Raw genomic sequence first — 9,742 nt, forward strand, 5'->3', positions numbered from 1 at the left:
GTACAAGGGCCCTCGTGCATGCAAACCCCCGCATATATATAGAACTGTAACTGATTATTGTTATAATGTAATGATAGATTAACACTTTTTTCCTATTTGTTGTATTTTTGGTAAAGCCCTTTTTTGTATTTTTTCTTCTTCTTTTTGCAATCAAACGTTTTAAAAAATAAATTAAAAAAAATGCACGCAAACCCCTGAATAAATGATTATGTTATGGGAAGGGAGATTCCTGTTGAACAAGAAGACATCCCATCTGTTTGGCAGAAGAAGCAATGACAGGAGGAGATGGTGGGTTTTTCTTGCAGGAAACGTTCATGCCCAAGCTGGACAACCACCCATTAGGAAAGCTTTAATCCGGATTCTGGCCCTGAGCACTGGGGTTGGTCTTAGTGGGCTTCCAGCTGTAGGATTCTCTGACATGCATCTCACTTTGCAAACACCTATCGCAAGCAGGCACACAGACTGGTTGTGGTCTGTGAAAAAAAGTTAAAAGAAGGTGCTCCTCTTCCTTGTGTTGTTTGAAAACGGAGAAGCATAACAAAAGAACAAGGAGATGTACAATATCAAACACCAGGATGCAATGACAGACAGTTTTATGAATGCAGGAAGTAGCATCTGTATAGTACAGTATAGGTATAGTACATTACTCCAGCTCAAAAATCCAGCCCAGGATTTCCCCAATATGCTCTGAAAAAAGGAGGTTGGAACTTAGAATCAGCTTCAACCAAGCCAATGCTCCCTCCCATCTTGGATATTCTTTTATCGGGGAGAAAAAGAGAGAAATTCCCACCTTGCTGGGTTATCAGATGTGACAGCTGCCAGGTTGCTTCCTCCAGAGCAGTGTTTCTCAACCTTGGCCACTTTAAGAGGTGTGGACTTCAACTCCCAGAATTCCCCAGCCAGCCATGCTGGCTGGGGAATTCTGGGAGTTGAAGTCCACACCTCTTAAAGTGGCCAAGGTTGAGAAACACTGCTCCAGAGGCTTCCAAGCCAGCCATCTGAAACATGGGTGCTTGACTTCCAGTGCCTTCAGATTTTTCCCAATGGCAGCACTGTATCTCAACTGCTACATGGGCCTCTCCAGGCTGGAATATTCCAGTAATGCACGTTTGGCTCATTAACGTGGAACAAATCCAAGATATTTGCTGATCAAGAGAGGCACCACCCAGAAGCAACCCTAGTCAGAGCGTTGTCCACCAGAGACAGGGAGCAGTTTTCCAAGGCCGTGGGTAGAGGACAGTCCCATCGCGCGCCAATCAGCTTCTCGTTTTGAAACTTTCAAGCCAAGCAGATGCATTCTGAGAAGTCTGAGTTCTTGATCAAGGAATGTTCAGTAGTTGCTCAGAGGAGCAAAAAATAACCCTTTCGGTTGTTTTACTACTGGGCTTCGTTGCTGTTTTATAATTTGTATTTACATATTTATGTAACCTGTTTGTCTTATGTTATTTGGGGTTTTTTTCTGGTTCATTGCTTTTTTTTCCTGTTGTACACCCCCCAGTCACGTAGTTTGAGTCGGGCGGCCTTATAAATCTAGTGAAATAAATAAATAAATGAAATAAAGCCATTGTATTCATTCAGAAGCGTTCCAACCCTGCCTTCAACCCGAATAGCAAAATGCGTGGAACAAAAGAGCAAGTCCACCGGACCACTAATCTGCAATCAAATACCCAAACGTGCGATAGACGGCTGCACTGCCTGAATAAATAAATAAAATAATGAATAAATAAAACACGCACTCTGTCGCAGACTAGAAGCCGAAGGCGTGCTGCAGAGACAATGTGCGTACTGGACTTTGAAGTGTGCTGTGAGGGGGAGGACAGCAGGAAGTACCTTGAGGACTGCACTGATATCCTGTGTTGTTCTGAGAACTCAAAGTGGTGCACACGGGGATCCCCCCTGCTTTTATTTCCACAACAGCTATCCTGTAAGGTAGGAATGGGTTCAGAGAGTGAGAGAGAGTGCATAGCTCAAAGTCATCAATTGAGTAATATGGCTGAGTGGGGACAAACCCAGCTGACCTAGTTCAAGTCCACCCCCTTAACCCAGTGTTTCTCAATCTCAGCACCTTGAAGATGTGTGGGCTTCAACTCCCAGAATTCCCCAGTCAGTGCTGGCTAGGGAATTCTGGGAGTTGAAGTGCACACATCTTAAAGCGGCTGAGATTAAGAAACACTGCCTTAACCACTACATCATGCTGGCTTCAGGTCAGATGGGTAGCAGGAAAAATATGAGCCCAACTATACTTCCGTCAGTATCAGAACACCTGTTGACCAGCCTCTTCAATATAGGAGCATCTACTGTCCAAAATATCCTGGGCTCAGTCCTCCCCCAAACACTACGAGAATTGCTTATTTGAGTACTACCGCACACAAATGACCGATCACGGGGAACGGCAACAGAAATTTGTGCTAGGCATCAGGGAAACAATATTATTGCCATAAAGCTGCAGAACAAGGTTTTGTATTCTCAGATATCCTATACCCTCATATGTCCCAGAGCAAAAATATGGACAAGCTTCTATATTTGTAACAGCTCTATCTTCATCTTCACACCTTTACTTCCTCCATGCATATTGACTACCAGCAGCTTGTTTGCAAAAAACTTCAAGCTGCCTGCAACTCCTCTGGCAGGTCTTGGTTTACCTTGGCTTCTGAAGCTGGCTTATCACAGATCGTTCAAGAAAAACTTTTTAGATCCTTTTATCCTGCCTCTATTGTTTTTTATAAATAACTCAAGGCAGCAAACATAGAGTGCCTAACACTCCCTCCTCCTCCTATTTTCCCCACAACAACCCTGTGAGGTGAGTTGGGCTGAAAGAGAGGGACTGGCCCAAAGTCACCCAGCCGGCTTTCGTGCCCAAGGCGGGACTAGAACTCACAGCCTCCTTAAAGTTGCCTGGTGCCTTCACCACTAGAAATGCAAGCATCTTTAGCAATCCTCCACGAATCTGCAGGGACCAAGTCCCTCTCTGTTCACGGGAACTGATGTCTAGATACAGGACTGCAGTTCTAATCACAAAATAGATATGGCTGTATCAGTTCTAATGCAACTCAAAACATTAAAGGAATGTTGAGTTTCAACACAGAGACTTTTTGGGGAGATAAAAGCATTCTCAAAAAATAGCTCATTTTTAAAAAATCCACTCAGCCACATTATGGTAATCACATGATTTAAAACAGAGTTCCTCAACCTCAGCAACGTTAAGATGGATGGACTTCAACTCCCAGAATTCCTCAGCCAGCCGGTTGGCTGGGGAATTCTGGGAGTTGAAGTCCACCCATCTTAATGTTGCTAAGGTTGAGGAACCCTGATTTAAAAGCAACAACTAGGCAGTGTTTACTTTAGCATATTTTAGTTTTCATACCTTTGTATTTATATACTTGAGCTTAAGAAGCAAAGCATGTCTTGTACTGTCAGCCCTTCAAGGTAGTCCAGATAAGAAGCACAACCAGGACTACTAGCTCTATCTTTATTGTAAGGTTACATTAACAGAATCTTGCAAGTCTGAAAGGACATCTCTCCCCCCTCACCTTTACAGTCCAAGAAACTAGGGAGGGTCCCTTTTGAGACATTTGTCACGTCCCCATTCCTTCTGTGGACTCAGCTTATCTGACCATTGCCTAGTCTGCAGCTCTTCCCCCTGTCTCCCAAGGTCATTCCCACATACCATCACATGACCCTATGGAAAACTACCTTCCAAAACAGGGATGGCAATATCACAACAAAAGTGTGGAGAAAGAATTGTAAGTCTAATCATTTGTGATAGTGAGGTACACCATCTGAAGAGGTGAAAATGGCTATCTTTAGAAAGGGATTGGATAAATTCATGGAAAAGAAGAATATTGACTAATGCAATGATAGTACCAAACACCAGATCTGAGCAACCCAACCGGGAAAGTGCTGTTAGAACATCTCCTGCTCTCTGATTTCCCTGAGGCTTCTGGATGACCACTGTGAGAAGCTGGTTGTCCAGTTAGACCATCTTTTTCGGTGACACTGCAAGATACTCTTACATAACCTTCAGAGCAAGGTGAGATGCTACCAACGCCCATGTTCTGCTTTAATACAATTAAGGCCTTCATGCACACACCTCTTCCACCTTCAAACACAGAACCAAAGTGTTGACAGAGGTTCAGTGTGGCTTCCACCCTGTGCTAATTGTGGCCCCACTGGAACTCCCCAAAAGTACCATGACTGGAGTTGTGGGATGGATGGATGGATGGATGGATGGATGGATGGAAGAAAGGAAGGAAGGAAGGAAGGAAGGAAGGAAGGAAGGAAGGAAGGAAGGAAGAAAGAAAGAAAGAAAGAAAGAAAGAAAGAAAGAAAGAAAGAAAGAAAGAAAGAAAGAAAGAAAGAAAGAAAGAAAGAAAGAGCATGCTGCCCAAAGTGTATAAGAACACAGAGAAACCCAAATTGTGGGGGGCGGAAAAAGTGATGAAAAATCTGTAAATATCCTGGTGATACATTGAAAGTTCCTCTTTATATATTTGCAAGTGTAAATTGTAAATTTACACATAGACACTCCCTTTCTAAACAAATAAAACCCCTTGACCACATGGATTTATTTGCATGCACATATCATGCAACTGAGCACCCGCTGTTAAAACTGAGGACTGCCCACTTCAATGCATGTATCAAATGGGTTTAAAACTTTGGTAGCTTAATAGGAGGGGTGACTTAAGCAAAGAAACTATGCTAAAGGGCACCTTTGTTTACTTTGGGTATCTATTTTGCTTTTGAGGTTTTTATCAACCGAGTAAAGATGAGAGCATTTTTTGAAAAAGGAACTGTTCAAAAAGAAACGATAGCTGTGCATGATCCCACCCCCAGTTAAAGACAAGATAATATAACCATCTAAACAAAATTCCTAAAAGCAACTTCAGAAATAAAAAGCAAAGGTGAAGAAATAAAAATGTTTCGGATGAGCTGACCAGCTTCTGCAATGGCCTTGTACTTTCTCTTAATAACAGCTGATTCTGGAGTAAAATCAAGCTTTTTAAGTGGGCAAAGCAGTCATGCTTTAAAGGAAGCAAAGCAATTTTAGCTTCCAATGGTCCTCCAGACAGCTTTATATGGGGATGGAGATGGAATGACCTTTCCCTGGAAGTCAGACTGACTCCATTATTCTTCAACTTTTGCCATCAAGAAACCACCTATTTTTTGCACTCCTGCATTTGGGACATAGCATCTTCAGCCTCTTGCCTTCAAATGCCTCTCTGCAGGGGTTGCTATGTTGATGACTGTTTTTAATTATTATGTGCTTGGGCTTATCTTCCTTTTTAAACGGCCTGTATGTAGCCCACCACTCAAGAATGCCTTTCTCTTTTTTTCTTAACCAGCTACAAGAGCCTTGGGACAGTAGAAAGGGTATACATATTTTAAATTAAAAATGCAAATTCTGGATATAAGTAAAGAATAGGTTCCCTTTAGGCAAATTGTGCAGGTAGTTTCTCCCTCCTCCCCCTCCAGGGCGTATCACATTTTGAAGTAATATACATATAAAAAGGAAGCTCTAGTAACAACATTAAGCTCAAAGCCTACAATTATGTAGCTGCAAGTCCTGAGTTGAAAAAGGGTTGCTCTACCTTTAATAGGTTTGTTTAGCATGGCAAAGAGGTTTTTTAAAAAAAGAAAAAATATTTTCCTTTTGAAAGACAGATTTGTTTTGGGTTTACAAAACACAAGTCAAGTTCCTCCAGAAAGAAAACAGGAAAGAAACAGAAAGAAAACAGGAGGAAGTGTTTGTACCCAAGACAGAAGTAGTTCTACCTTTTCTCAGAAATAAGGGGCATCCTGCAAAATTGTGCTGTGACAGGTAGAAATTCATCAGAAGCAGACAGTACCTGCACTGAGAGGCAGCCCACTCTCCCTGTTTAATATCCTCCTGTAAGAAGGTCACTTGGCAAGCACAGTGAAAGAAAAGAAAAACCTTTCTATTGCACATCTTTGCAACTTCCCTTTGGGGTTTTTAAAAATAATTTTTACTGAAAGTTTTTGCAAGATAAACAAGAACAGATGTATAAAAAAGTAGAAAAAGATCAAAGAAAAAGTGCTAGAAACCGTGAAAGAGAAAAAAGAAAAAAGAAAGTTAAAGAAGCCGTTTCTGATCTTCTTTACAGTAGTTACAAGCAAACTTCTACTTCCTCTTGGGTTTTAACGGTGCTGACACGGGGCCTGGCACAACCTGGCCAGGGCACTTTTAGTGGGCCATTCTGGTGCAGAAGGAGCAGGAGAGGGTCAAGGTCAGAGCTGGCTGTCTAGAACACACCTGGGCACCTGAAGAGTAGGTAGGCTTGCGTGCGGGTGCATGCGTAAGACCCCGACGGATGCATTGACCTAGTTACGAAATTCATCTATACACTGAATCGCCAACTGACCGAACTGAGTTCGCGCCACCTGACCAAGGTACAGAGGAACCAAGTTCCACGCGCGCAGCGAAGGCAGCTACTGACTCTAACGCTGAAGCGCGAAGCTCGCTCGGTCTGAGCTGCAGAGCGGCCCGCCGCGGAGGCATCCCCAGGAAGGGCGCCGCTCGCTCTCTCCCGCAGCAAGCGCCGGCGGGGGGTCCGCAGAAGAGAGCGGGGCGCGGACTTGGCAGCTCCGGAGAAGCTGCCAGGGCCCTTCAGGCTGGGTTTGCCAGCTGAGCCAGCAGGAGCTTCGCGGCGCAGCGCGTTGCACCAGCCCAGCCAAGAGTGGCTGGTTCAGGAAGCCCTGGCGTCCGTATGGGGTGCCCACACGTACCGCTCCCCAAACAAGCGCACACGCACACACACCCAGACGCCCCCTTCCGCTGGACACTGCCCCACCAGGTGTGCACAGTGGAGCAGGACCCGCCAGCCAGCAGAGCCCAAGGACAGGGCGCCAGCCCGCCAACGGCTTCCTCTTGGCTCGCTTTCCGCGCCCAGCCCAGCCCAGCCATATGTTCCAAACCGGCGAGTTTTCTGCGCCTCGCCAAACCCGCCAACTTTGGGCCAACAGGTGGGGAAAGCGCAAGGAGAGCGCGCGCGTTACCTGGCCAGGTGGGGTCCCTCCCTTTCTGCAAGCCCCAGTCGCGGGCGGCGAGGCGAGGCGAGGCGAGCAGGGCGGCTGGCTGGCTGGCTGGGGCTCTTTCCTAGGAGAAGCGAAGCCCGCTCTTAGAAGCGCGCCTGGTTCGCCCGGCCGGGCTGGGTTTTCTCAGCGAGGCGCCGCCGAGGCAGGCTGGGCAGGAGACCCAGTTGAGTCGACCGCAGGAGGAGGAAACACCGCCCGCGCGGCGGCCGGGAAACCAGGCCTGGAACCCAGGCTGCCGGCTGGGCGGGACTGGAACGGAGTCGGAGGCGCTGGTCTCCGCGGGCGGGGGCTGGGGCGCGCGTCGGCCCCACTAGCCGCTGCCCCCCCGCGGCGCCCCGGTGGGATTTTGCTCCGGGCACGGACTGCGGATTGCCCCAGCCCAAGAGCCCGGCTAAGCAATGCTAAAACTAGCCAAGGTAATGCGGGCGCTGGGCTTATAACTGGGCAGGTTTGGGCGCCAAAAGTGAGCGACTCGGCTCTAAGCGGGCTTCAGGCGTCCCAGGGAAGGGACTGAAGTTGCGAGGGTTGCCAACTTTTTCTTCAAGTGGCCTCTGAGAGAAGCAGACACCCCCACGAGGATAAAAGGACAAGAATGTATTAGTTTTAGGTCTCCCCTGTCCTCTACTCCAGAAAAGCAGGGCAGTTTAGCTGGGAATCATTTCATCTTCACAACCACCCTGCAAGGTAGATTAAAGTAGGAAGATGTGGTTGCAAAATTGGCTTTTCATCTATGATCGATTTTTTTTTCATTAAGGATAAGAGAGAGGAACAGGTAAGGAAAACAGCCAGGTCCCAAGTATACCCTCCATAAAATTATGGGGAAGAGATAGCATGACTTTACAACCAAAGTCTTGCCTGGGAGAATTCAAGATCCCAATTTCAAGGAGCAAGCTATTTTGTGCTTAGCTTGAAACCTCAATTTCTTTGCTGTCTGCAGTACCATCAACTCCACCTGTCCTGTAGCTCCCCAGCCCTGCCTTCTGCATCTCCCCTCCCCTCCCCAGCTCCCCCCCCTTGCACCAACACATGGGTGGTGTTCCCACAGCATACTAACCCCAACTTAACAAAATGTTGCTTTGTTCATATCCAAGTTATGCACATCTTCATGTCCTATAAGAGGACTGCAGGGTACATGCAATATGGTAAACAAGCATTGGCTGGGTTTCCACAACATGGGCCACAAATTACCCCCCATTAGCCTAGTTTAGCGTGGAATAAACCCAGCTGGGGAGTTCTGTCTCTGCTGATGCAAAAGTTGCCCCATTGCCTTGGAAGGGGATAAAGGAGAGAACTGCACATGATAAATAATACATAATAAACACAATTTTTTTAAAAAAAAAACTTGCAGATGGTGGAGAGGAGGTATTGAAGCCCAAGAGCGAGTGGCAGGCAAGGCTGGAGTTTTGTTGGAAAATTAGAGGAGAACCCTAGAAAATGCAATAGAAAATGATGCCAGAAGAGGAGAACTCCATACGCCATCTGTTAGTAGGCTGCTGAGTCTGAGTGATTTTTAGTTGATAAGGAAGGAAGGAAAAAACTGGTGGTTTAGGAAAACTTTGGAATTTGACTGTTACATTACTGGCACCAGGAATGGGTAATGCTATATTTTTTGTGTGCGTGAATTTACATGTTGTCCTCATTTAGCAACCACTATTGGGACCAACAACTGGGTTGTTAAGCAAAGCAGTTGCTAAGTGAAACTGCAACTATGCTTATGATCATCCTTCAGCTTTTCTTTGCTTTACAGACCAACGAAGGTTGTAAATGCGAGGTTTGGTTGCAAAGTTACTTTTTCATCACCGTCATAACTGCAAACAGTCACTGTCCGAGGCAATTGCTAAACGAGGACAACCTGTATTGTACTGTTGCATTGGTAATGCTGGTGGTGCTCTTATACACCGCCTAAAATCTCTGAGATTTTGTAGAGAAGAATGCTGCAAAAGTTCAGCCACATCATCCTTGGTGTCTGAGTTTTTCCCTAGCCACAAGAAGCCAGCTCAGAAGGTTCAGCCATCCTAAAGGGCCATCCCAAGAAATCCACCCTAAAACATTCCTCTCTCTCAAGAAAACTATTTATAGCACCTTAAAAACCAAGGAAGTTATTTCACCTGAGCTTTCAGAGCTCACATAGTCCATGGTATCAGATGTATCCACTTTATCCTGATGAAGAGCTGTTGGGGACTGCAGAGAACATGACTGCAGTATGCTAGTTCCTTAAAATATAGAACATTTTTCTCTAACCTAGGCTTGCACAGAACTCATGAAGGAGGAGGTGGAGGTGGGAACTGAATATTTGAATATCCTTACCCACCCCCAGTCTTGGCTACAGTTCAGCCAGCATCTGGGTTTGGAGAGCTCTTTAGGAAACTGAAGTCTCTATGCTACATGTGAGCCAGGAACAATGAGATTGGAGAACCATCATTACAGAAGCTCTGTATATGGGTGGAGAATCTTAGCAGTCAATCTGTTGTCCTAGTGCAGTTCACTATGGATGGCTGAATTCCAAGACCTTGTTATTCCTTCTTATGGGTCTCTTCTCTTTATGTTGGACTTTATTAGACAGTTCCTCAGACATACAAGCCTTTCAAGCAGGCTATACAGTAGAAGACCCAACCACCCAAGCCTGGGTAGAAAAATCAGTTCATGTGAAACAGAAAGCAAAAATATAAGTAGAATCATAGGGTTAAAA

General features: G+C 45.7%; 1 protein-coding gene across 2 annotated transcripts in view; it reads right to left on the reverse strand.

The window, feature by feature from the left end:
• The window catches only part of SYTL1 (synaptotagmin like 1), a 39,866-nt gene extending 32,565 nt beyond the window's left edge, over positions 1 to 7,301 (reverse strand). For both annotated transcript variants that reach the window (XM_088140152.1, XM_088140153.1), the window contains exon 1: positions 7,015 to 7,301. The gene's annotated coding sequence lies outside the window, so the exon portion shown is untranslated. The remainder of the gene's footprint in view (positions 1 to 7,014) is intronic.
• Between the last annotated feature and the right edge of the window lie 2,441 nt (positions 7,302 to 9,742).

The sequence above is a fragment of the Python bivittatus genome, unplaced genomic scaffold, assembly GCF_059951505.1.
Source record: "Python bivittatus isolate LINGU-HERP-01145 unplaced genomic scaffold, Pbiv_v1 ctg000310_np1212, whole genome shotgun sequence".
In the NCBI taxonomy this organism is placed as follows: Eukaryota; Metazoa; Chordata; class Lepidosauria; order Squamata; family Pythonidae; genus Python; species Python bivittatus.